This window comes from Erinaceus europaeus, chromosome 10 (genome assembly GCF_950295315.1).
Source record: "Erinaceus europaeus chromosome 10, mEriEur2.1, whole genome shotgun sequence".
In the NCBI taxonomy this organism is placed as follows: domain Eukaryota; kingdom Metazoa; phylum Chordata; class Mammalia; order Eulipotyphla; family Erinaceidae; genus Erinaceus; species Erinaceus europaeus.
The window spans coordinates 63,792,667-63,817,332 of record NC_080171.1 but is presented as its reverse complement, the minus strand read 5'-3'; the positions used below and the strand labels follow the sequence as shown (position 1 = coordinate 63,817,332).

Genomic DNA, 24,666 nt, shown 5'->3' with positions numbered 1-24,666 from the left:
GAGGAGGGGAAGACAGAGAGAAAGATAGACACCTGCAGACCTGCTTCACTGCTCGTGAAGCGACCCCCCTGCAGATGAGGACCTGGGTGCTCAAACTGGGATCCTTGTACCAGTCCTTGTGCTTTGAGCTATGTGTGTTTAACCCACTGTGCTACCACCCAATCCCCTGAAAGGAATTTTTGAGTAGAAGTAATATTTGAGTAAAAATAAGAATGCAGACTGAATTCATAAAAGGAAATGAAGTATTAAAAAATGACTAGTCAAAAAAAGTGATTAGTCATGCAATTTGGATTACAAATTAGTTTTTTTATTTTTTTTTAAATTGCAGAATTACGTGTAGACAGGGGTTTGAATCCACATCATTCCCACCACCAGATTTCTGAGTCTTCACTCTCCCCACTGTAATCCACCATAGTTCCCCTAAAATTATAGACATAGGCTGACCATCTTCTCTACAACTATCTGTCCACATTTATACAAAGTTACCCCTTCTTTTCCTGATTCAATCCTCTCTTTCCCTCTAAACCATTCATGACATCAAAGCTACCTCTGTATGCCCCTCTCCTTTTCTTTCTCTCTTTTTGGGTGCTGATGGAGCTGGAGTGCAGAGGCTACCTATCTTCATCCTATCACTTCCCCCTCACTGGGAGTATGGATCAAGGTTGTTTATGGGGAGCAGAAGGTAGGAGTTCTGGCTTCTGTAGCTGCTTCTCCACTGAGCAAGGCTTCTGTAGCTCCTTCTCCACTGAGCATGGGCATTGACAGGTTGATCCATACCCCCAGCCTGTTTCTATCTTTCCTAGTGGACCAGAGCACTGGAGATATGAGGGTCTAGGACACATTGGTGAGATCATCTGCCCAGAGAAGTTGGGGTGGAGTCATGGTAGCATCTGCAGCCTGGTATCTGGAAGGTGGCATGACCTAAGTTGAGACAAGATGGTTAATGAACAGGAACCAGAATAGGATCACAGCAAATGAGATTAGGGATTTTGGGGTAGAAGAAAGCTAGGGAAACCATTTTAGGCATGTTCCTGGGGGCATACAACTATAATGGTTTGCTTGAGTTTTGTAACTAACCTGAGATTGGATGAGAATATTGTCTGAGAGAATAGTGTCATAGTGGATCACCAGATTTGAAGAGTTTCCAGGTAGACTTCTCAGGCATGTATCTCAGGTTACAATCCACAGTAGGGTTTCAATAGCAGCATAATGTGGGGAGGCAGCACCAGTAGCGATTTGATTAAAGTTGACAAGGTTGGTATGGCGGTAAGGGATCATAGAAAATGAATTCCAAGAAGTATGGGCATATCCTAGAAGTACCAGGACTAGGAGAAATGCAGGTCTTAAAGAGGATGCAAGGGGTTTCTTACAGTCTTAGAGAAAGTTAAAATATCAATAATTAATTATTACAGCCAGGTTAGTTGGGGGGCTAAGAATCTGTGTTATTGTACTTGACTTCACTATGATCTGAATGCTTCTAGTTGTATCTGAGCCTCCTTGTATTTTAAATACAAGGTCAAAAGGTCCTGACCTATCTGGCCTAAAGCTGTAATTGATTTAGATGTTTGCAGAGCTTTATTTTCTGATACATTTTTAGATATCCATAAATGATTAATCCGCTTATCAGAGTATGATCATTTTGAAAATCTAAGATAAATATTAGCAAGAGCTAGTATTTGTGCTTAGGGCTATAGTCTAGGCAGTTGGGTAGCTTGAGACATTAAATCTATCCAGCCCCCCCACATGCTATTGATAGGACTAAATAGTCATAAGACTAGAGTTTCACATCTTCCCTGCCACTGAAAGTCTGCCCTCCCCACGTATACACAGTAGTTTTCCCATTTTAAATATGGGTTGTGTTGTGTCTGATTGTGTATTTTATGTATGTGTGTTCTCTAAATTCCACATATGACTGAGACCATCCTATAGTTTTCCTTTACCTCCTTGCTTATTTCACTAAGCATAATGTTCTCAGGTTTCATCCATTTTATCCCAGAGGATGTAAAATCATCTTTTTTATTGCTGAGTAGTATTCCATTATGTCCCATAACTTTTTTAACCATTCATCTGTGGAGGGACATTTTGGTTGCTTCCAAATTTTTGCTATTGTAGATAATGTGGCTATGAACATGGGGGTGCATATATCCCTTAGAATTTGTGATATTATCTCTTTTGGATAAATGCCTAGGAGTGGGATTGCTGGGTCATAAGGTATTTCCATCTGTATTTGCTTAAGGATTCTCCACACTGTTCTCCATAATTGTGCCATTTTGCATTCCTACCAGCAGTGTATTAGAATTCCTTTCTCTCCACATCCTTTCCAACACTTATCTTCTCCTGTTTTGTTGATGAAGGCCATTCTTACAGGTGTGAAGTGGTATCTCAGTGTGGTTTTAATTTGTATTTCTTTGGTGATAAGTGAATTAAAGCATTTGTGCATATGTCTGTGAGCCATGCATATCTCTTCTTTGGAGAACTGTATGGATGTCCTCTGCCCACTTTTTCTTTTTGTTGAGCCGAATGAGTTCTATATAGATGTTTGACGTGAAGTGTCTGTCTGAAGTATGATGTGTGAATATGTTTTTCTATTTGCTGGGTTTCCTGTTTATCTTTATGGACTTTTCTTTCGATGTATGGAAGCTTTTTAATTTGATATCGTCCTACTTTTTCTACCTTGCTTTTGTTTCCTTTGCCCATGAGGTGAAGTCTCCAAGTATGTCTTTAATGTTAATGTCATGAAATGAATTCATAATTCATTTATAATGTCATTATATTCTTCTATGTATTTTATACTTTCAGGTCTGATATCCAGATCTTTGATCTATTTTGAGTTAATTTTGGTGTATGGTGTTAATTAGTCTTCTAGTTTCATTTTTCTACATGTGGCTGTCCAATTCTGTCAACACCATTAGTTAAAGAGACTTTCTTTTCCCCAATGGGCATATTTGACCCCTTTGTCATATATAAGTTATATATATATATATATATATATATATATATATATATATATATATGTGGATTGAGTTCTGAGCTCTCTATCCTATTGCATTGGTCCATATGACCATTTTTGTTCCAGTACCACAGTGTTTTGATTACTACTGCTTTGCAGTATAACCTAAAGTCAGGTATGATCATGCCTCCATTTTTCTTCTTTTTCCTTAGGAGTGTTTTTGCTATTCATGGTTTTGTAGAGTTCCACACAAAATTTTTTGAATAATCTGTTCAACTTCCTTGAAATATATCATTGGTATTTTAATATGGATTGCATTGAATTTATAGATTATTTTTGGCAAAATTGTCATTTTAATGATATTTATTCTCCCAATCCATGAATAGGGGATGTTCTTCCATTCCTTTGTGTCATCTTCTATTTCTTTTAACAGTGTCTTATAGTTTTCCTTAAAAAGATTAGATTTATTAGATTTATTTTTAGATATTTGATCTTCATGGGTTCAATTGTGAATGGTATTCCTTCCTTCGGTTTCATTTCTTCTGACCTATCTTTGGCATAAAGAAATGCCACGGACTTATGTGTATTGATTTTGTAGCCTGCTACTTTACTGAATTTATCGATGATTTCCAGTAGTTTCTTGGCAGAGTTTCTAGGATCTTCTAGGTATATCAATATATTATTAGAAGTCTGAAAAATTAGTTTTTTGGCAGGGGGTTTTGAAAATTTGAGCTAAACATTCATATTTACTTTTTGTTGTTTTTTGAGCTTTACTAATGACTTTGGGTGGTGAAAACATTTAACTGCTTCAATTGCCCCAATGTAAATAAATTAGATATTAATAATTAAAAGATAAGAATTGTGGATCATAAATAGTCTATCCTGCCAAATTATTCTTCAAGTATGAGGGAAAAATCAAAATCTTCTCAAACACAGAAACAAAAGAATTCACCACCATTAGTCCTGCTTTGCAAGAACACAAATAACAAAATAAAGCTAAGAGGGAGGGCAAAATGGACTGAGTGATACAACCAATGTTGGTAAACCAAGGCCAACTTAAAAAAGACTGTAGTAGATATTGTAAGTTAGGCACAATGCTCATGGTAACCCAATTAAATTCTTTTTTTAAAAAAATTTATTTGTTCATGAGAATGATAAGAGAAGAGAGAGAAAGAATCAGATATAGCTCTGGTACATGTGCTGACAGGGACTGAACTCAGGATCTCATGCTTGAGAATCCAATGCGTTATCCACTGTAGCACCTCCCAGACCACCCCAATTAAGTTCTTCAATGAAATTTAACAGTTTGTCCAAAATTTTGTGTGAAACCACAAAGAACTATGAACTGCTAAAACATCTCAGAAAAAAAAAAGGAATAAATGGATATGTCACACTCTTCAGCTTCAATTTATATTACAAAGAAATAGTGATTAAAGCAGCATGGTGGTGGAACACTTAGATTAATGGAATAGAATCAAGAGCCCAGATATGATACCACACATATACAACCAACTGTTACATGACAAAGGGGACAACATAATTCAATGAGGAAAAGAAGGTCTCTTTAACAAATAGTGCTGGACAGCCACATGTAGAGAAACAAAACTATGTACAAACTATTGTATTTTACTGTCTACTATAAACCATTAATCCCCCAATAAAGAAATTTTTAAAAAGAAAGAATAAAAAAAGGAAAGAAAATTAAAGTAAAACTAGGTCACCACTAAACAACTTGTAACAAAATGAGAATAAAGCAGATCAAAGACCAGAACCTCTTAAGTCCCAATCTTTGCCTCACTGTAGAAGAATAGTGTTGGGTGGTATGAGTCAGGAAAAAAGAGTTGAATACTGGATAGCTACACTAGTAGGCAAAACTTAGGAGACAGGGACAGAAATGGAAGACATAAAGTAAAACTTGGACTGAGGGTGGTGTTCTACACCAAAGCAAAGGAGTGAAAGACAGGTGTGGAGTGTGTGTGTGTGTGTGTGTGTGTGTGTGTGTGTGTGTGTGTGTGTGTGTGTGTGTGTGTGTGTGTGTTGGGGTGTGTGTGGAGAGGGAGTGTCCTAAATTGGACACTTGTTGAAAATATTTTGTAGACACCTATCTTGAGCAACTAGGAAATTGCACCTATGTATAAAAAAATGTGCTGTGAACCATTACCACCCACCAATTAAATGAATTAAATGGAAATGCAGCACTACTTCATTCACTATTTCACTACTTTCCCCATACAGGTAGGGACCAGGGGCTTGAACCCAGGTTCAAGCAATGTAATGTGTGTGCTTAACCAGGTGCACCAACACCTGGCCCCATTTTACTATTTTTTTCAAAGTTACATTTAAAGTTTGAATTGCTTGTATTTAAAATACCCTGTCTAATGTTAATTATGTCATCATGATGTATGTTACATGCCTAGTACTTGCTTATTAAAGGCTGAATACTTGTTCAACTTCTTTCTTTAAATTCCTCCCTTTTCAAGCCTATACCTCAAGTAACCGCAAATCTGATCTCTTTATATAGTTTCATTTTTTTATAGTTTTCTTTTTCAAATTACAAATATGGGATCACAGTTACTAAGTTTATTTCCATCCTGAAAAGATGATGTTAATTTTGATAACAGTCATCTAATAACTATTACATACAGAAATCACAGGCACAATCTATGATTTTCATGTAGATTTCACTGCTTATTTGTTTTTACTTTTGAAATGAACATTTTATTGACCTTCAAAAGTTCTGTTTTCTACTTCTTTTCAAAAACTACATTCTAATTAAATACAGTTTACCTCCCAATGTTGAAAGTTTCTCTGCTCTCTGCCTCTGTCTTCTGTCTTTCTTAGGTATTTCTCTAAACACAAAGCACAAGACACAGGCAGCTTACACACATGCACAGGATGCAAAACCCCAAATGTATGAATTGATTAATTCCCTCTAAAGTGGACTAAAATTTGTAATTCAAGTCTGTACATGTGAGTTATTATTATTGTCATTAATAAATAGACACCCTGCCAGAAGTATCATTTTTTCTTTTTACATAATTTATTTGTTTATTTATTGGCAGCCTTCAAACAAGAGTTTTGAGACATTCAGAACACAACAGACGGTGTTTGCCACCAGCATGAGCCCAACAAGTCAAACTGGTAAGTACAAAAGGTGATGCACAGGAATATTTTCTAAGTGTCATTAGGCCTGTTATTACTGTTACTTATGCACAAAAGTCCCTGTACAAACAAAAAAAAAAAGAATATATTTTTAAATAGCCCATGAAATTTATCCTTAACATATAGGATATATTAGAGAATTAGTATTTTGTTTGAAAGTTATCAGTTTTGTTGTAAGTCAATGTTGATTTGAAGCAACCATATGATTTTGTGAAAGTAATATTTATTCTTTCAGTTTAAGTGGTTATTTTAATAGTGACCCAGTAAAGATTGCTAAGGATTAAGAAATTGCATATAAACAATGGAGTAGGTTTCTAGCATAGAAAATAGTGTAAGGTATAAGACTGATATTTATTGAATACTTTCTACATGCCAGGCATTAAACTATTAATACTTCACTGCATTATTTCATTGAATGTTAAGTTAAAAAATAACTTGAATTTAAAACTACTATTGCTCTCATTTTAGAGATGAATAAACTGGTATTGAAAGATTATATGAGTTGCTTTTAATTTACTCTCCCCCTGATAGTTGTGTTGGAGTAGAGTTCTGTGTGATGTCAGAGTTGCTGTTCTTATATTTATTAATAAAGCCAATAAACATTTATTGGATTTCTAGTAAAATCCAAGCTTGTTTCAGCTGAGCTGCCATGCTATTTCCCAAATGACTATTACTTAGAATAAGATAACTGTGATTTTTTTATGTTTTCTTATCATTTACAAATAATTAATGAATTAATAATTTTAGTAGTTACATATTCTCTTTGGAAGATAGGGGGTCATTTCTTATAATTTTATTTATTTGTTTATTTATTTATTAAAAATTTAATATTTACTTACAAAAATACATATCAACAGGGTATAATTCCATACCATTGTCACCACCAGAGTTCTGAATCCCAGATCCCTCCATTGCAAACCATTGTGGTCTCCCAGGGTTACAGATGAGGGTTAACTGTCATCTCTACATCTGTTTATATTTGTACATAATTGCCCCATTTTTCTTCCAGGTCCAATCTTCTCTTCCCCTCCAAGCACATATAATCCTATTACTACATCCAAAAATCTCTCCACTTTTTGTCCTCTCACTCTGAGATCTGATGGAACTTTGGTTCAGAGCTCTCTTACCTTTTTCTTTCTATCACTTCTCCCCCACTGGGAGTATGGATCAAAGTTGCTTTGGGTCTGCAGAATGTAGGAGTTCTGTCTTCTTTAATTGCTTCTCTACTGGATTTAGGCATTGGCAGGTTGATCCATACCCCTAGCCTCTTTATTTATTTATTTATTTATTTATTTATTCTTTTTTAATGTAGTAGAGTAGGGCTCTAGAGAGGTGAGGTTCCAGGAAACATTGGTGAGGTCATCTGCCCAGAGAAGTCAGGGTAGAATCATAATAGTGTCTGGAACTTGGTGTCTGGAAGGTGGCAGGACATAAAGTGACACAAAATGGTTAATGAATAGGCACCTAAAAGTAGGAACAGAGCAGGTGAGATTAGTGATCTTAGGGTGGGAGAAAGCTCAGAAATCCATTTTAGGCATGTTTCTTGGGACCCAAAACTATGGTAATTTTTACTTGAGTTGATAGCTAGCATGAAGCTGGATAAAAACATTGTCTGAGAAAATGGCCTCAAGTACATAAAAGGGGAAGAGTTGGAGTAGGACAGAGAGTAGCTCCCAGCATATCACAAAATTTTATCACAGAATATTCTGTAGATAGAATTAACTGTTTACCTCCATCCACATGATTCAGGACACACACACACACACACACACACACACACACACACACACACACACACACACACACACACACCACATTTAGTACCAGAGCCTCTGTAACCTCTAAGTCCTAATTGGTCTGAGCTTGCAGCTCATGGTTATAGCTGGGAACAGTGCAGGTTGTGCTCATTCCAGAACCAATCTTCCTCAAGTGGCAGTTTAAGCTCAGTGTCAGAATTTGGTCATCTTACAAATCTGAGGTGTTAAATACTTAAGGTAAAGCAAATGTTTATACTTAGAGCTATGGGCTAGGCAGTTAGAGAACTTGACGTATTACATCTATTTCCCCACTATAGTTTTTCACAATCTAAATATGGGTTGTATTTAGTTTGTTTGTTTCAAGTATGTGAGTTCAGTTCTCTAAATTCCACATATGAGTGAAACCATTCTATGGTTTTCCTTTACTTCCTTGCTTACTTTACTAAGCATAATGTCCTCCGTTTATTATGTTGAAGTATTTTACTTCCATTCCCAGTTTCTTAATTACCTTTATCATAAATGGGTGTTGGGCCTTGTTGAATGCTTTTTCTACATCAGCTTATAAAATCATATGGTTTTTATCTTTCTTTCTGTTGGTATAGTACATTACATTGATTGACTTGTGGATGTTGGACCATCCCTGTTTCCCAGGGATAAATCCCACTTGACCTTGGTGGATTATTCTCTTAACATGTTGTGGGATTCATTAGCCAATATTTTGTTTAGGATCTTCACATCAGTGTACACCAAGGATATCAATCCAGTTTTCTCTTTTGGTGGGGTCCTTTCCTGCTTTGGGGATCAAGGTGATGTTGGCCTCATAAAATGTGTTTTGGAGTGTTCTCTCTTTTTCTATTTTCTGGAAGAGTTTGAAGAGGATGGGTGTTAGTGATTCTTTGAATGTTTTATAAAATTCATTAGCATAGCCACCTGGGCTGGTGCTTTTGTTCTGAGAGAGGCTTTTGATTACTGCTTCAATTTCTTTACTAGCTTTTGGTCTGTTAAGTTTATCTGTTTCCTCTTGTGTTAAGGTTGGAAGTTGGTATGACTCTAAGAATGTGTCCATTTCTTATAAGTTGTTAAATTTAGTTATATACAGATGTCCATAATAGTCTTGCACAATTACTTGAATCTCTGCCTCATCTGTTATAATATGTCTCTCTCATTTTTCAGTGATTTTATCATAGTATTCTCTCCTTTTTACTTGGTGAGTGTAGTTAGTGGTTTATCTATTTTGTTTAGCCTTTCAAAGAACCAGCTCTTGATTTCATTTATTTTCCTATTGTTATTTTTGCTTTCTATTTCATTTATTTCCACTCTAATTTTGACTCTTACCTGTCTCCTGATGACTGTCGGGTTTCTCTGTTGCTACACTTTTAGTTGGTTCAGTTAGGTTGTTAGATGATTCATAAGAGATTTCTCCTGTTTATTGATGTGGGCCTGTATTGCTATAAACTTCCCTCTGAAGACTGCTTTTGCTGCATCCCACAGGGTCTGCTAGTTGATTTATTCATTTCCATTGGTATCAATATAATTCTTTTTAAATATATTTATTTATTTCCCTTTTGTTGCCCTTGTTGTTTATTATTGTTGTTTTAGTTATTACTGTTGTTATTATTGATGTTGTCATTGTTAGGACAGAGAGAAATGGAGAAAGGAGGGGAAGACAGAGAGGGAAAGAGAAAGACACCTGCAGACCTGATTCACTGCCTGTGAAATGACACCCCTGCAAGTGGAGAGCCAGTGGCTCGAACCGGGATCCTTATGCCCGTCCTTGTGCTACACGCCACGTGCATTTAACCCATTGCACTAATGCCCAACTTCCTCAATATAATTCTTAGTTTCTTTTTTGATCTCTGCAATGACCCATGTATTGGTTAGAAGCGTATTGTTTAGTCTCTAGGCTTTGAGAAAATTTCTTTTCCTTTTTTGGGTTGATTTCTAATTTCATGTTCCTGAAGACATAATATGTGGGTCCTGTTCTTTAACCCATTTGGCTACTCTGCATCACGTGGCAAGTGAATTTAGGCCATTAACATTTATGGTGATTATTGATATATGTGGTTTACTTATGTCCATTCTGATTGTTGTTTTGAACTTATTTTAAATTGTTGATTCTTTGCCCATTTGTTTCTATATTTCCTTTTGTGCCAGTGAGTTTCTCTGGTGAATTCCTCATTAATTTTTCTTGGACCTTCTATAAATCTCTGTTCCCTGCTTTGTTTTGTAGTTACCAAAGTTTAGTAACTAGCATTGTGAATCTATAAAAGTCTTTTTAATGTTAATGAAAAACAAGCATTTGATAGAACTACTTTGTCCTTTAATTCCCTCCATTTGCTTGTTCTTTCCTATTTTTGCTATGTTCTTAGTTCTAGTCTACTGCTGTTCACCCCACTTAGAAGGTATATTCCTTTGCTTCCTCCTTTCTTATGAGACTCTGTTCAGTAGTTCTTGTAAAGTGAGGTTGATTGTGGCAAATTTCTTTAGCTTTTAAATATTTGACATAACTTTTATTTATCCATCATATTTAAAGGATAAATATGATACAAGACTCATACCTAGAATTCCCTCTCCTTTACAACCTTGAATATGACATTCCACTCTCTCCTTGCCTCTAGAGTTTGTGAAGAGGAATTTGATAAAAGCCGGATAGCTCTGCCTTTGTATGCAACTTCTTTCCTTTCCCTTGCAGTCTGCACTTTTTTTCCTTGTCATTGAGTTTTTGGCAGTTTTTACAATAATGTGCCTTGGCATTGGTCTTTTTGTATTTATAAACCTGAGTGACAATCCTGCCTCTTGAGTAAGAATGTTCTGGGGGTTTCCTTTGTCAGGGAAGTTCTAAGTTAAAATTGCTCTGAAAATGTACTCTAGACCTTTGGTCTTGTCCTCTTCCAGATATCCCTATCACTCTTATATTAGATCTTCTGATGGAGTCTGCACTTTCACAGAGTCACTTCACTCTTTCTGAATTTTTCCTCTCCCTCATCTTTAAATTGAGAGTGGACTAATTGTATCTTCTAGCTTGGAAATTCTTTCTTCTGCATGTGTAAGTCTTCTTCCTAAGCCTACCTGTGTGTGAATTGCATTCAAGTGTCTTTCAGTCCCTGGAGTTCTGTTTGATTTTTTCCTTCATGCTTCCTAACTACTTAATGAATTCTGATTGAAGTTATTCTTTCAAGCTTTGAAGATTCTTAGCGAACTCTGTTCTCAGTTCCTGTCTTGTGTGTTTTAATTCCATGATAAAATATTCTTACAAATCTTGCTTAGACTCTTGGAAAGTCCTCATAATGAGCTTTTTGTAGTATGTCTCTGAAAGTCTCTCTAAATCTGGAATTCCTTGGAATTCCTCTGTTTTGTTTCTGTCTGACTGATATGGCATGGTTAGGTGTTTAATGCTGTTCCTCTTCTTGCACACTTATTGTGCCAGTTACTGCTGGCCAGCAGGTGCTATTGTGATCTCTAGGCTTGTTTGTATGATCTGTGGCTGGTGGGGTAAGGTGGAGGGGTTGCTTTGGGTTGTCTCGTGGTCCCAAATGCTCTGTTCTTTTAGTTGTGCCCTTGCCTTAAGTTTGGAAGGGTAAACCCCCCCTGAATAAAAGATTGAGAGATTTTAAGCTTCCTTCTCTTTTCTTCTGACACTAGGAACACCCTTCCCTGCTTGGGGCACTTAAAGGGAAATGGCTAAAATGGTGCCACCCAGACATATGTATGGTTTTATTGTGTTGTTCTTCCAGCCCACACCCCTTTTTGTCCCAGCTGCATGAGAGCATCCAACTGAGGCTGCAGATCTTTCAGCTGTAGATTATAAGTTCATTTGGGTCTATTGTTATATTTATTTGTTGTTTATTTTGGGGGGATGATTCAATCCCAGATATTTCATGGTAATGCTTCCTGGAAGTTCCCTCTTACAATTTTACAGATGGAGTAACTGAGATCCCAAAAGGTTAAATGGCTCAGTGGATATTTTATTGCTGTGATTCTCAGACTTTTTGCTTAAGAATCAGTTTTTCTGTTGTTTTTTTTTATTTGTTGGAATTTTTTTATCTCTTTAAAAAAATTAAATTTATATGGCACAAAGCGCTAGGACTGGCTTAAGGATGCCAGTTTGAGCCCACAGCTCCCCACCTGCAGGGGGGTCGCTTCACAGGCAGTGAAACAAGTCTTCAGGTTTATTATTATTATTATTTATTTTAAAAAGGAGACATTAACAAAACCATAGGATAAGAGGGGTACAACTCCACTCAATTCCCACCACCAGATCTCCATATCCCATCCCCTCCCCTGATAGCTGTTGTTAAAATTCGGAGGCTCCAGCTGGCCGGGCTAGCTTCACGGGCAGGTAACAGAGATGACCAGAGACATACGGCTGGGCAGAGAAGCTATATTTCTTTATTCAGGAACAACGATTTATAAACTAAGACAAACTAATCACCAAATAGAACTCTGTTGCCTCTTTCCCCCGCGATGGTGCCAAGCACTCTCTAACTCTGCAACTCTCCAACTCTCTCAAACTCTGGAACTCTGGAACCCTCTCGGGGTTCTTTGGGGTGGGGCCAAGCGGGCCCACGAAATTAGCAGGACTGATCCAATTTTCTTGGCGGGGGAGAGCTAGAACAACCCAATGTAAAGCATACAACAATAGCTTTTCTATTCTTTATCCCTCTGGGAGTATGAACCCAAGGTTATTGTGGGATGCAGAAGGTGGAAGGTCTGGCTTCTGTAATTGCTTCCCTACTGTACATGGACATTGACTGGTTGCTCCATACTCCCAGTATGCCTCTCTCTTTCCCTAGTAGGTTGGAGCTCTGGGGAAACGGAGCTCCAAGACACATTGGTGGGGTCATCAGTCCAGGAAAGTCTGGTTGGCATCATGTTGTTGTTGTGTGCCGCGGAGAAGAGAGAGAGGAGGTCTGGAGTGAAGAGGGAACACAAATCTTTATTTGCGCTGGCACCTCAGAGTTGGGTGCTAGAGAAGCAGGTTGGGCCACGTGGAGGTAGCGAAAATGGCCGCCTCACACAGTAACCTTTCCTGCGTCTCAACACCGAAGTGAAGCGCTGGCAAGAGAGAGAGGTGCGGAAGAGCTACAGACAGACTATGACCCACATAGTCAATGACTGCCACCTCTCCAGATTCAAAGGAGTTCTCGAAACTTTACATCAGGCTCAACCTGATGCTGTTGACTGGCTACAGAAGAAGGGCAAATGTTAGAAGAAGAAGAATAGGAGCAGCTTTCGCAAGAATGGGAAGGGGGAGGAGTAACCATAGCACTCCAGGATAGGATAATAATTCTCATGAGAATGGGAAGGGGGAGGAGTGACCAAAGCACTCCAAATATTGTGGGGAAATAGACAATGCCCTGAGGGCACAACATGGCGAAACAGGCACTCTGAGAATGTCCCAACTCTCGCGGGAACTAGCAGTAGCCTGAGGGGACAACATGGCAGATGTGACTGCATCTGCACAATTTCCCAGCATCATGTTAGCATCTGGAACCTGGTGGCTGAAAAGAGAGGTAACATACAAAGCCAAACCAATTGTTGAGCAATCATGGACCTAAAGGCTGGAATAATGCAGATGAAGTTTTTAGGGGTACTCACTAGGTCTGCAGGTTTCTATCTTTCTCTCCCCATCTCTGTTTTCCTCTCCTCTCTCCCCATTTCTCTCTGTCCTATCTAACAATGATGACATCAATAACAATAACAACAATCAAAACAATGGCAACAAAAGTGAAAATAAATAAATATAAAAAAATATAAAAAAAGAAAACTTTTATTATTAGAGATTTAATAATGACTGACAAGATTGTGGGATAAGAAGAGTACAATTTCATACAATTTCCACCTCCAGAGTTCCATACCCTCTCCCCTCCATTGGGAGTTTCACTATTTTTTACTCCTCTGGGAGTATGGGCTGAAAACCTTTATGGGAAGCAGAAGTTGGAAGGTCTGGCTTCTGTAATTGCTTCTCTGCTGGACATGAGCATTGACAGGTCGGTCTATACCCCCACCCTATTTCTATCTTTCCCTAGTGAGGTAGGGCTCTGGAAAAGTGAGGTTCCAGGACACCTTAGTTAGGTTGTCTGCCCAGAGAAGTCATGTTGGCGTCATGGTAGCATCTGCAACTTGGCGACAGAGTAATGAACCTGAATGGTTGACATCCCAGGCCTGAGTCTAAAGTAAAACATGTCGAGGTTGCACTGCTTGCATTGATTTGGTTGAGATCAGTTTGGTTGAGATGCAGTTTCAAATGGTATGGATAGAGAGAAGCATGAAGGAAAATAAGCAAAGCCCCAGAGGTTTCAGGCTTGGGAGAAATACAGGTTTTGTAGAGAATGAGGAAGGTTCCTTGCCATCTTAAGAGTTTAAGTAGGCAATAAACAATTATTATTATAAACAAGTTATTTGGGAACTTGATTTACATTGAAAATTCTATGGTTAGGATTTACTATACTATATAATACCTTACCATGCTTTGTGTCATTTAATGCTACTTAAATCCTTAAAAAGAAAAAATAATGTTTCCCTTAGGTTCAAGTCCCTAGTCCCCACCTGCAGGGGGAAAGCTACATGAGTGTTGAAGTAGAGCTCTGTTTCTCTCTCTCTCTACCTCCCCCTCCCCTCTCTAGTTTCTGGCTGTCTTCATCCAATAAATAAATAAAGATAACAAAGCAGAAAAATATTTTAATTTTAAAAATAAGAATTAGTTTAATTTCAATCCATTGGACACTTTTTTGGTTGTTTTTTTTTTTTATTTGTTTGTTTTGCCTCCAGAATTATTTTGGTGCTTGATGTCTGTACTACAAATCTACTGCTCCTTTTGGCCATTTCCCCCCATTTTTATTGGCTAGTACAGAGAGAAATTGAGAGAGAAGAGGAAGATAGAGAGGGGAAGAGAAAGATAGATACCTACAAACCTGCTTCATGCTTGTGAAGTGTACCCCCCCCTGCAGCTGGGGAACTGTTGGCTCAAACTAGGATCTTTGTGTGGGACCTTACACTTCATACTATGTGCATTTAACTTGGTGCAGCACTGCCCAGTCCCCTATTATTTTTGTAAAATTACTAAAAATTAGTTGCTACAGAAAACAATTCAATGTCATACATAAAACACAATGTTCACAATTTTTATTGCTTTTCACCATTCTACAGGCACAAAATCATTCTATAACATAGCTATTAGTTGATAATGATTTTTCTAACCTCTTTAAATTTTGTGGTGGAGACTAGTTTGATTTTGTAGGTAGACTCTAGTCTGCAAATTAATTAAACCATACAACACTATACAGCTAATATGAAAAAAAAATTAATATCCAGTCGTACATTTTATGTCTTCTACTCTGGATCTTATCATATTACTCAATGATGCTTCAAATATAGAAAGAATTTTTTTTATGGTCTAAAGGGCTAGAAGTTCAAACTCCAAATTATTCATATGGAACAGGTAGAAGAAAACTATCATAAAATATCTTAAATGATAATAAATGCATATGAATTGTTTTCACTAAAAATTTTAGAAAGAAGTCAAGAAAATGTTAATCAATTTATTTTAATTTTATGGTGACTTTACTTTAAAGATTATAAGTATTTTAGAATTACAAGTTCACTTCTTTAAAATGTTGCAATCCCACACCCACCACCAAAGTGCCAATGCTCCTTCACCAAAGTTCTTTGGACAACCTTAGCCTTTACATATTAGTTCTCTTTCTAGTCCTCTGTGGTGAACTCAGTTCTGGAAACTAAGTACAAGAGTTAGTCTTCATTTGTCTCTGTTTGCTTTTTACTTTTTTTTTTTCTTTACCCCTTATGGGTGAGATCATTCAATGTTTTCCTTTAATATAAATCCCTTTAATATTTCTTATGGGTCAGTTTAGTGATAATGACTTTATTTAACTATTGTTCATCTGGAAAGCTCTTCATCATCCTTTCAAAGCTCACTAAAATTAGCTGGATAAAGTATTCTTGGGGATGTGTCTTAAACATTGAAAGCAGAAAATATATACTTTCAGTTCTTGCTGATCTCTATGGTCTCTGTTGAGAAATCAGCTGATAGACTTACAAAAATACCTTTGTATATAATTCTTTTCTCTTGCTACTTTTAAAATTGCCTACTAATGTTTGTCATATTAATTATGCATCTTCATTATGTACTGTGGTTAAGGTTTATTTTCTTCGGAACTCTTAAAACCTTCCCGAGTGTGATTGTCTATCTCTTTCAGTTTGAAAATCTTAGTTGCTGTTTCATCAAGTAACAATTCTGTTTCTCTCTTCTGGAACCTCTATGATACAAATGTTTTTCCTTCCTCTTGATGTTGTCTCATAATTCTTGTATCTTCATTTGTTTTAAACTTTGTTTGTTTTAGTCATTTTTTTGTGAGGGGATGGATAACACTACCCTATCCTCCACCTCACCACTATGATCTTTGACTTCTTTCTGCTTGTAGTTTTAACTTAATTTTTCTACAGTAAACTACTGATTCTTTATTTCTCTGATTTCTCTAGTGACTTGTCATATTTTATCTGATTTTATTGAGGCTTTTTTCTATTGAACTTTCTCTCTCTCTCTCTCTCCCTCTCTCCCTCCCTCCCTTCCTCCCTCCCTCTCTCCCTCTCTCCCTCCCTCCCTCTCTCCCTCTATCTCTCTTTTTTTCTTTTTCCCTCCAGGGTTATCATTGAAGCCCAGTGCTGGCACTACAAATTCACCACTCCTGGTGGCCATTTTTTCTTTTCATTATATTAAATAGGACAGTGGGAAATTGAGTGAAGACAGGAAGATAGAGAGGTAGAGAGAAAGATAGACACCTGCAGACCTACTATACCACTTGTGAAGTGTCTCCCTTGCATATGGGAAGCCAGATCCTTGCACTTAATACTATGTGTGTTTGACCAGGTGCATCACTGCTCAGCCCCACTGAAATTCTCATTTTGATCAGTAACCTTAGTGTCATACCTATGATGTCGTCTTTAGAAAGTTTATGAAGTTCTGTTGAATTGGGGCTTACTTCCTGCTGATATCTTGGTACAGCAATATTGGCAGTCCTCTCTAACATCATCATCTTCTTCTAATCCTTTTTTTTTTTTTTTTTTTTGATGTTCTGTGAGGACCTCAGTCAGTAGCCTGTGTTTGAATCCAGATATCAACCAGAAAGTTGAGGTTTCTAATGCTCAGCAGGTTCAAGTTATTCTAGGTCTGATATGTAGTAGAGCCTTAGTTTAGGTAGTGATAATTCTACACACTCTGTGCCTGGTGGTGATTCTTTGAAAAAATATGTTAAATTATATTTTTACAGCTGAATCCTGCCAGTTTTGGGTAATGAATAATTATAATTATAATTCTAAGATAAATTTAACTTTTGGACACTTAGGACATATACATGAACTCATAGCCCTACTGCATTGCAGGGGACTAGAAAAAAAGTCATTTATTCATTTTGAAAACTACCAAGGAAAAATACACACTTTTGCTGAAAATTATAAAATACACATTGATCATCAGAGAAAATTTTCTTTGTAAGATGATTTGTGGCTTTCTCAGATCTACTGAAATCATTTCAAATGTTTACATGTACTATTTTATTAATAACTATTTGACCATCTGTGTCAAAATAATACTGCACAGATGTTCAGGAATAACTTTTGGTTGTGAGTAAATATTAGAGGAAGACTGAAGTTTTCTCCAAATAATGGTGATTGGGTATCTTTTAAAATTGTAGTTTAAGATATCAGGAATAGTTGTAGCTTTTGTTCTAAAATTATACCATCTTAACATTATTTTATGTTGCCTTAAGTGACTCTAAGGAAAGGCAAGAACAAAAATGTATAAAAAATTCTAAACTTAAGACTTTCACGCAATATGTTTTTAGGTTCTTGGAAAAATCAGTATTACCAAAATGAAATTCACAATCTAAAATAGAACAAACCCATGGAATTAAAGTAATAGAAGAAATATGATTTTATACTTTTTACTTAATTTGTGCCCCCTGACTTATAGACACAATGTTGTATTAGCAGTGTATTCAGTGTATACCTCCTTGTTTTCAGTATGCAATATTTCTAGAAATCTTCGACAACTAATGCTGAGAACAAAGTGATTATGATGGAGTAGTACATAGCACTGAAAATTAATTCATGACCATTTTGTTGTTCTTACATTCTCTATGGCTTTTGGGAGATGCATATGTACATTTCTATTATGCATACAACCATTTATACATTGTTTATGTTTTCCTATTTAGTATACACTTTGACTTCCCAAAATAGAATAATAATTTATATTGCCACTGGTAGAATATGAGTGCTACTTGACATACATATTAATCAAAACTTAACAATTATCATATATCTTTTTTAAACCATTATAGTGTATTCATTTAGTTTATTCCTGTGGTCATATTTCAAATCTAGATCAACAACTTAATCCCAAATTAAAAGGCAAAAGGGAAATTTAGAGAAGATACTGAGAAAGGTTAACAGTTTCATTCCTCCATCAAATAAACATTCAGTGTATAGGTGATTAATATTTAACTTTGCATAGGATAATTATAAGTGAATACAAAAAGTTATGTTATCAAATGTATGCAAGCCTGGAAATCTCATTCAACTTAAATTTAAGCTTATCAGTTTGGCTCAGTTTTCACTTTCCTTCTACTTGCTAATACACTGCAATCTATCAATTTTATCTTGTTTCATTGGGTCCTAACAAATCTTATGAAAGCAGAATCACAATTTAATGTTAATGACTAGAGTTCGTTTCAGGAGAGTGACTGCACACTCCATTTCTGTGTTGGGAAAACTAATTATTTGTCCAGCCATTTGAAACAAGGAATAGCACATGGGCAACAGGCATGAAAACAATCCAGGAGGGCAACATGAGCTTGACAGAGGGCCTAGAGCTTTCACCCATGCAGCAAGTATGACAGCTATATCAATTTCCCAGGCATTTCCTCTAGTGGGCTGTGGAATGGTTCATTTGCTTCTAGTACTATTAATTTCCAAACAGTGTGAGAGCTTGACTGCTATGTTATTGAGACAATTCGAACATGCATAATTTGATGCTGTGTGTCAAGTGATATGCTTTTTCTTATGAAGCTATGTTATCAAAAATTATCTAGATCCAAATGCATTTTTTTATTATAATGAAATATATTATGACACTGTAAATTCAAGGCATACAATTCTGTGGTTATCAAGTATATTTACATTGTTAGGTGATTTTCTTCACAATTTCCATACAAGTTCCAATCATATACATTCTGCATCATCATGTTGTTGATGTCACAAACTACATATTTACATCATGTATACATACATATAATGTAAAGATTCTTTTTTTTAAAAAATTTTTTATTTAAGAAAGGATTAGTGAACAAAAACATAAGGTAGAAGGGGTACAACTCCACACAATTCCCACCACCCAATCCCCATAATCCCCCCCTCCCATGGTAGCTTTCCAATTCTCTAGCCCTCTGGGAGCATGGACCCAGGGTCGTTGAGGGTTGCTGAAGGTAGAAGGTCTGGCTTCTGTAATTGCTTCCCCGCTGAACATGGGCGTTGACTGGTCGGTCCATACTCCCACTCTGCCTCTCTCTTTCCCTAGTAAGGTGTGTCTCTGGGGAAGCTGAGTTCCAGGACACATTGGTGGGGTCTTCAATCCAGGGAAGCCTAGCCAGCATCCAGGTGGCATCTGGAACCTGGTGATTGAAAAGAGAGTTAACATATGAGGCCAAACAATTTGTTGAGCAATCATGGATCCCAAGCTTGGAATAGTGGAGAGGAAGTGTTAGGGAGGTACTCACTGCAAACTCTAGTGTACTTCTGCTTTCAGGTATATATTTTGCAGTAGTTTATGGATACGTGTGCACATAAGCTCTCTCTCACAGAAACTGGTGTATATCTAGATTATGGGACTATGTTAGAAAGTGAACTACCTGGGATGAAATTCGAGTGTACTATAAAAGGAAAGGTCTCACCCGAGTAATGAAGTTGAAGGGTTGTCATTCCACACGTGAAGTCTCTGGATACAGTCTGAGGTGAAGCATGTTGAGGTGGCAATCGTTGCTTTGTTTAGGTTGTGATCGGCGGATGCAATATTATTTTGTTCGGATTGGGAGATGCATACAGGAAAGTGGGCCCTATCCAAGGGTTCCAGGACTGGGGGAAGTAGGGGCTCTATAGTAAAGATGTGAGGTTCCTGCTGTCTTAGGGTTCAAAAAGACAATCGATAGTTAATATTATCATCACTTTATTTGTTAATTGGGTTAACTTTGAAAAGTCCCTTAGTTATGGTTTGCTTTACAGTACCCAGTATCTTGTATATAGCTGTGCTATTGGATGCTTCTAATCTACTTGGTCTAGGCTTTTGAGAGAGTCCGCATATCAAATACACAGCCTATATATTAAAAAGATTCGGTTTGTCTTTTGAGAAACTTTGAGACATACAATTGATTTCCCCCTCTCATATTAATTAACTACTGATTTATATGTCTACATTTTGCTAGGAGTGTACATAAACACCATTCCCACCACCAAAGGGCTGTGACCCATCCCTCCAGCCCACTCCCACCCCCCACTGGCCCAGGAAGCTACATGTCTACCCCTCACCACTGGGTTTTTACTTTGGTGCCCTACTTACAATTTGATCAGGTTCTGCTTTTAGTTTGCCTTTCAGATCTTCTTAGTCAACTTCTGTTGATGAGTGGGATCATCCCATACTCATCTTTATCTTTCTGACTTAGCTCACTTAACATAATTCCTTCTAGCTCTGTCCAAGATGGGTCAGAGAAGGTGGGTTCATTGTTCTTGATAGCTGCATAGTATTCCATTGTATATATATACCACAGCTTTCTCAGCCACTCATCTGTTGTTGGGCACCTTGGTTGCTTCCAGGTTTTAGCTATTATGAATTGTGCTGCTATGAACATAGGAGTACACACCTCTTTTTGGTTGGGTGTTATGGAGTCCTTGGGGTATAACCCCAGGAGAGGAATTGCTGGGTCATATGGAAGGTCCATGTCTAGTCTTCTGAGAGTTTTCCTTACTGCTCTCCACAGAGACTGTACCAATTTACATTCCCACCAGCAATGTAAAAGGGTTCCTCTGTCCCCACATTCTCTCCAGCATTTGTTGCTGCTGTCCTTTTTGATGTATGCCATTCTTACAGGAGTGAGGTGGTATCTTAGTGTTGTCTTAATTTGCATTTCTCTGACGATCAGTGACCTAGAGCAGTTTTTCATATGTTTGTTAGTCTTTTGGATCTCCTCTGTGGTGAATGTTTTGTTCATTTCCTCTGCCCATTTTTGGATGGGGTCATTTGTTTTTTTGCGGCTAAGTTTGCTGAGCTCTTTATATATTTTGGTGATTAGTTTCTTGTCTGATGTCTGGCATGTGAAGATCTTCTCCCATTCTGTGAGGGGTCTCTCTGTTTGTTTAATAGTTTCTTTGGATGTGCAGAAGCTTTTCAATTTGATGTAGTCCCATTGGTTTGTTTCTGCTTTAGTCTTCCTTGCAATTCGGTTTGATTCATCAAAGATGTCCTTGAGGTGTAGGTGGGAAAGTGTTTTACCAATGTTTTCCTCTAAGTATTTGATTGTTTCTGGTCTGATATCTAGGTCTTTGATCCATTTGGAGTTGATTTTTGTTTCTGGTGAGATAAAGTGGTTCAATTTCATTCTTCTGCATGTTACAACCCAGTTTTCCCAGCACCATTTATTGTAGAGAGCCTCCTTTTTCCATTTAATCCTTTGTGCCCCCTTATCAAAGATTAGATGCCCATAGGTGTTGGGATTTACTTCTGGGCTTTCAATTCTGTTCCACTGGTCTGTATGCCTATTTTTGTTCCAGTACCATGCTGTTTTGATGATGATGGCTTTATAATATAGTTTAAGGTCTGGGAGTGTGATGCCTCCATTTCTGTTTCTTTTTCTTAAGATGGTTTTGGCAATTCTAGGTGTTTTCAGGTTCCAGATAAATGATTGTAGTGTTTGTTCTATTCTCTTAAAGAAGCTTGGTGGAACTTTGATGGGTATTGCATTAAATTTGTATATGGCTCTGGGGAGAATATTCATTTTGATGATATTTATTCTTCCAATCCATGAGCATGGGATATCTTTCCATTTCTTGGTATCAGTTTCTATTTCCTTGAGTAGCGACTCATAGTTTTCAGTATACAAGTCTTTCACTTCTTTGGTCAACTTTATTCCTAGGTATTTGATTGATTTTGCTGAAACAATAAATGGGAGTGATTTCTGGATGTCTTCTTCTTCAGATTTAGTGTTTGCATAAAGAAATGCCACTGATTTTTGTACATTGATTTTGTAGCCTGATACCTTGCTATATTGCCTTATAACTTCCAGTAATTTTCTACTGGATTCTTTAGGTCTTTCTGTGTATACTATCATATCATCTGCAAATAGTGAGAGCTTGACTTCTTCCCTTCCAATCTGTATTCCTTTGATTTCTTTCTCTTGCCTGATTGCTATGGCAAGAACTTCCAATACTATGTTGAAGAGTAACGGTGACAGTGGACAGCCCTGTCTAGTCCCCGATCTTAGGGGGAATGCTTTCAGCTTCTGTCCATTGAGTATGATGTTGGCTGTAGGTTTGCTATATATAGACTCCACTATCTTGAGGAATTTCCCATCTATTCCCATTTTTTGTAGAGTTTTGAGCATGAATGGGTGTTGGATTTTGTCAAAGGCTTTCTCTGCATCTATTGAGATAATCATGTGGTTTTTGGCTTTGCTTTTATTGATGTGGTGAATGACATTGATTGACTTACGGATGTTGAACCAGCCTTGCATTCCTGGGATGAATCCCACTTGGTCATGATGAACAATCTTTTTGATGTGTTGCTGTATCCGATTGGCCAAGATCTTGTTTAATATTTTGGCATCTATGTTCATCAGCGATATTGGTCTGTAGTTTTCCTTTTTTGTTCTGTCCCTATCAGCTTTTGGTATCAGGGTGATGTTGGCTTCATAAAAGGTGGAAGGGAGTATTCCTGTTTCTTCAATCTTATGGAATAGCTTAAGAAGTATGGGTATTAACTGTTTCCTGAAAGTTTTGTAGAATTCGTTTGTGAAGCCATCTGGTCCAGGACTTTTGTTGTTGGGGAAATTCTTAATAACGGTTTCAATTTCTTTGTCTGTGATTGGTGCATTTAGATTTTGTAGTTCTTCTTGGTTCAGTTTTGGAAGGGCATATGCTTCTAGGAATTGTTACATTTCTTCCAGATTCTCTAGCTTGGTGGCATATAGTTCTTTATAGAAGTTTCGCAGGATTCTCTGGATTTCTGTGGTGTCAGTTGTGATATCTCCTGCATCATTTACAATTCTATTAATTTGAGTCTTCTCTCTTTTTTGTTTGGTGAGTCTGGCTAGGGGTTTGTCAATTTTCTTTAATCTTTCGAAGAACCAACATTTGGCTTCATTGATCTTTTGTATGGTTCTTTTATTTTCGATGTTGTTTATTTCTGCTCGAACTTTAGTGATTTCTGTCCTTCTGGTTGCTTTAGGGTTCCTTTGTTCCTCTTCCTCTAAGTCCTTGAGGTGTGCAGTAAGGTCGTTCATTTGGGCTTCTTCTTGGTGTTTAATATGTGATTGTATGGCTATAAGTTTCCCTCTCAGTACTGCTTTAGCTGTTTCCCAAATATTTTGATAGGTTGTGTCTTCATTTTCATTAGTTTCCAGGAACATTTGAATTTCCTGTTTGAGTGAGTCTCTGACCCAGTGGTTCTTAAGGAGCATGTTGTTTAGTTTCCAAATTCTATGTCTTTTAATAATTTTCCGTTTGTTATTAAATGTTAGTTTTACTCCACTGTGGTCTGAGAAGATACTTGGGATGATTTCAATGCTCTTGAATTTATTGATGCTGTCTTTGTGGCCTAACATGTGGTCTATCCTAGAGTATGTGTTATGTGGGTTTGAAAAGAAGGTGTATTCCAGGTTTTGGGGGTGGAGGAGTCTGAAAATGTCCAAGAGGTCTAGTCTGTCAATCTCTTCATTCAATTCTCTTGTATCTTTATTGTTCTCTGCTTTGTTGATCTGTCTAATTGTGAAAGTGGGGTATTGAAGTCTCCCACTATTATTGTATTACTATTGATGTATTTTTGAAATTCTTTCAGTAGATGCTTAATGTATTTAGATGGTCCCTCGTTGGGTGCATAGATGTTAATAATTGTTAAGTCTTCTTGGCTGATTGATCCTCTAATCATTATGTAATGTCCTTGCCTATCTTTTACTACTTTATTTAATTTAAAATCTATCGTGTCTGTGATGAGAATGGCTGTTCCTGCCCTTTTTTGTGGACCGTTAGTCTGTATGATAGTTTTCCATCCTTTCACTTTAAGTCTGTGTTTATCTTGTTGTGACAGATGGGATTCTTGCAAGCAGCATATGGTTGGGTTATGTTTTATGATCCATCCCCCCACCCTGTGCCTTTTGATGGGTGAGTTTAAGCCATTGACATTTATTGATATTATGGATTTAATGTATTGTAGTGCCATTGTTCTAAAAAACAATTTGTTTGCTCTGATATATTGCAAGTATTATAGTGATGTTCTTGTTTATAAGAGGTCTTTTAGTACCTCTTTCAGGGCCAGCTTGGTGATGGTTGCCTCCTTTAACTGTTGTTTGTCTAAGAAGGTTTTGATCCCTCTATCTAGCTTGAATGAAAGTCTAGCAGGATATATTATCCTTGGTTGAAACCCTTTTTCATTCAGGGTTCGATAGATATCTTGCCACTCCCTTCTGGCTTTTAGAGTTTGAGTGGAGAAATCTGCAGATAGTCTTATGGGTTTTCCCT

The 24,666-nt window shown here is 37.1% G+C and overlaps 1 protein-coding gene across 4 annotated transcripts in view; it reads left to right on the top strand.

The window, feature by feature from the left end:
* Positions 1 to 24,666, top strand: part of LINGO2 (leucine rich repeat and Ig domain containing 2) — a 1,295,977-nt gene that overhangs the window by 738,981 nt on the left and 532,330 nt on the right. For all 4 annotated transcript variants that reach the window (XM_060199677.1, XM_060199680.1, XM_060199678.1 and 1 more), the window contains one exon: positions 6,013 to 6,091. The gene's annotated coding sequence lies outside the window, so the exon portion shown is untranslated. The remainder of the gene's footprint in view (positions 1 to 6,012; positions 6,092 to 24,666) is intronic.